The sequence below is a fragment of the Lipotes vexillifer genome, unplaced genomic scaffold (genome assembly GCF_000442215.2).
Source record: "Lipotes vexillifer unplaced genomic scaffold, Lipotes_vexillifer_v1.1 scaffold595, whole genome shotgun sequence".
Taxonomy (NCBI): Eukaryota; Metazoa; Chordata; class Mammalia; order Artiodactyla; family Lipotidae; genus Lipotes; species Lipotes vexillifer.
The window spans coordinates 1,010,834-1,014,604 of NW_006769459.1; the positions used below are offsets into that span (position 1 = coordinate 1,010,834).

At 38.2% G+C, this 3,771-nt stretch overlaps 1 pseudogene; it reads right to left on the bottom strand.

Moving 5' to 3' along the window:
• Positions 1-994: 994 nt before the first annotated feature.
• Positions 995-2,748, bottom strand: LOC103074913 (tigger transposable element-derived protein 1 pseudogene; annotated as a pseudogene).
• Between the last annotated feature and the right edge of the window lie 1,023 nt (positions 2,749-3,771).

Genomic DNA, 3,771 nt, shown 5'->3' on the forward strand with positions numbered 1-3,771 from the left:
GCTTGTATATTTTCACTATATAGTGCTGTCCAATAGATATTCTACAAAGAGAGAAGTATATAAAGGGTACTGTCCAGTATGTTAGTCACTAGCCCTATGTGGTTACTGAACACTTGAATGTGTCCAGTGCACCTGAGAAACTGAATTTTTGATAATATTTTCCTTATTGAACAGCTAACACCCACCTCATTGGACAGCTTGGTGTAAGAAAGAAATGAGGCATTAGCTGGTAGAGGATGGTTATGTAACAGAAAGTTTTAAAGCAGAAGTTATTTCATCAGGGTTGTAGGTTTATAGGCTGATATAAATAACCTAGTAGAGAGGCAAATCTTGATGATTCAAAAGAGGGCAAATCACACAAGTTATGTCCTAAGTACCAAACGTGAATGAGTATAGAATAGAATGTACAAGGGGAAGATTTTGCCTCAGATATATTGCTAACATACTTTTAAAAATTTTATGAAGAGCCTAAATATTCATCCAAAGTAGCAGGAGATGAAGTGGAATGTGCAGTACACACAGTGATGTGATGATGGGAGTATACAATCTCTTCCATACCCAATCTCCCCTCCTTAATTACTGAATAATCCTTGTACTACTGAAGTTGGACAATATTTCCAGTTTAAAACTAAATGTCTCAGCCACCCTTGCAATAGCTTTGGCCAGTGAGAGTAAGTATGATTCACTGTCTGTGCTCAATGAAACAAGCAATTTCTCCCTGACACATATTTCTATCTTCTTCTCTACAACAGCAAGAGTAGACTGAAGCTCCATCAGGAATCACCCACAGGCATACCTTGGAGATATTGTGGGTTTGGTTCCAGACCACCACAATAAAGCAAATATCACAATAAAGTGAGTCATACAAATTTTTTTCCCAGTGTATATAAAAGTTATGTTTACACTATTCTGTAGTCTAAGTGTGCAATAGCATTATGTCTAAAAAAACAATGTATATACCTTAGTGAAAAAAACACTTCATTGATATAAAATGTTAATCATCAGCTGAGCCTTCATTGTGTTGTAATCCTTTTGCTGGTGGAGGGTATTGTCTCGATGTTGATGGCTGCTGACTGATCAGTGGTGAGTACTGAAGGCTGGGGTAGCTGTAGCAACTTCTTAAATTAAGACAATGAAGTTTGCTGCATCGATCGACTCTTCCCTAAATGAACGATTTCTCTGTAGCATGCAATGCTGCTGTTTGATAGCACTTTAGCCACAGTAGAACTTCTTTCAACACTGGAAATTCTGTCAAACCTTATCGATGCTTTGTCAACTAAGTTTATGCCAGATTCTAAATACTTGGTTGTTATTTCAACAATCTTCACAGCATCTTCACCGGAGAAGATTCCATCTCCAGAAACCACTTTCTTTGCTCATTTATAAGAAACAACTCCTCATCTGTGAAAGTTTTATCATGAGATTGGAGCATTTCAGTCACATTGTTAGGCCCCACTTCTAATTCTGGTTCTCTTGCTGCTTCCACCACATCTGCAATTACTTCCTCCACTGAAATCCTGGACTCCTCAAAATCATCCATGAAGGCTGGAATCAACATCTTCCAAACTCCTATTAATGTTGATATTTTGACCTCTTTCCATGAATCACAAATGTTCTTAATGGCATCTAGAATGGTGAATCCTTTCCAGAAGGTTTTCAATTTACTTTGCCCACATACATCAGAGAAAGCACTGTCTGTGGCAGCTATAGCCTTAGGAAGTGTATTTCTTAAATAATAAGACTTGAAAGTTGAAATTATTCCTTGATCCATGGGCTGCAGAATGGATGTTGTGTTAGCAGGCATGAAAACAACATTAATCTTGTACATCTCCATCAGAGCTCTTGGGTGACCAGGTGCATTGTTGATGAGCAGTAATATTTTGAAACGAATTTTTTTTTTTTTTTCTGAGCAGTGGGTCTCAACAGTGTGCTCAAAATATTCAGTATACCATGTTCTAAACAGATGTGCTGTCATTCAGGCAGAGTATACTTAGCATAATTCTTAAAGACCCTAGCATTTTTGGAATGGTAAATAAGCTTTGTCTTCAACTTACAAGTCACCAGCTGCATTAGCCCCTAATAAGAGAGTCAGTCTGTCCTTTGAAGCTTTGAAGCCAGGCACTGACTCCTCCTTTCTAGCTGTGAAAGCCCTAGATGGCATCTTCTTGCAATATAAGCCTGTCTAGTCTACATTGGAAATCTGTGGTTCAGTGTGTAGCTGCCTTCATTAATGATCTTGGCTACATCTTCTGGATATCTCACTGCAGCTTCTACAATACATTGGCACTTGCTGCTTCACCTTGTACTTTTAGGTTAAGGAGACAGCTTTTTTCCTTAAATCTCAGGAGCCCAGCTCTGCTAGCTTCAGACTTTTCTTCTGCAGCTTCCTCACCTCTCTCAGCCTTCACAGAATTGGACAGAGTTAAGGCCTTGCTCTGGATTAGGCTCTGGCTTAAGGGAATGCTGCTGAGGCTTTGATCTTCTTCCCAGAACACTGAAACTCCACATCAGTCATCAGGCCGTTTAATTTCTTATCATTCGTGTGCTCACTGGAGTAGCACTTTTAATTTCCTTCAAGAACTTTTCTTTTGCATTCACAACTTGGCTAACTGTTAGATGCAAGAGGCCTAGCTTTCAGCCTGTCTTAGATTTCGATACGCCTTCCTTGCTAAGCTTAATCATTTCCAGCTTTTGATTTAAAGTGAGAGACATGCAATTCTTCCTTTCACTTGAACGCTTAGGGATCATTAGAGGGTTATTAACTGGCCTAATTTCAACATTGTTTTGTCTCAGGAAATAGGGAGGTCTGAGGAGAGGGAGAGACTGGGGAACAGCCATTCGGTGGAGCAGTCAGAACACACAAAATATTTATTAAGTGTGCCATCTCTAATGGGCTCAGTTTGTGGTATCCCAAAACAATTACAATAGTGACATCAAATATCACTGATCATTGATCTCCATACCAAATATAATTATAAAGAAAAATTTTGAAATATTGCAAGAATTACCAAAATATGATAAAGAGACACAAAATGAGCAAATGCTTTAGAAAAATGGCTCCACTAGACTTGCTTGATGCAGGGTTGCCACAAACTTAAATTTGTAGAAAACGCAGTACCTGTGAAGTACAATAAAGGGAAGTGCAGTAAAACGAGGTCTGCCTGTATCTCTGATGTACTGAGACTGGAAGGTACTCATTGCTAGTCTCTAATAAGTATGATGTCACCAAAAGAAGACGTGGACTGTCTTCTTCCAAATGTTTTACCTGAATGAAAAATAAGCCTCTAACTTGCTTACACCTTTTAAAAATATTTTCTAAACACAATTCTTGAAATAGATATAATTTGGAAGTGTTGGTAGTCACACAAACTAAAATGTGGCTGAACAAAAGTGATGACAAGACATTACATGAGTTCACATGGTTCAAGATAGAGTTGGTATAATAATAATAATAATAAACATTTGGTCAAACCATTACTTGATGTAGTTTTGAGAACAGACTACATTCTTACTGAGACTGTAAAACCAAAGAAAATGGTAGGGAATGTTTAGAATATTCCATATGATGGCTCCTTTTTGCTGTTTTCAGCAAAGTTCTTGAACAAAAATATGAATTCAGGATAAAGTTATCTAAGCTGTAAGCAAGAATAAAAGGAAATCCTGTTCTGATAGTGGGGATGCTCTCTGCCTGTGCCCTGATATCAATGATCACTAAGAGTACTGTGATTTGGAGCCAGTTGGGGAAAAGGCCAACTGCTGCTGCTCTGTAGC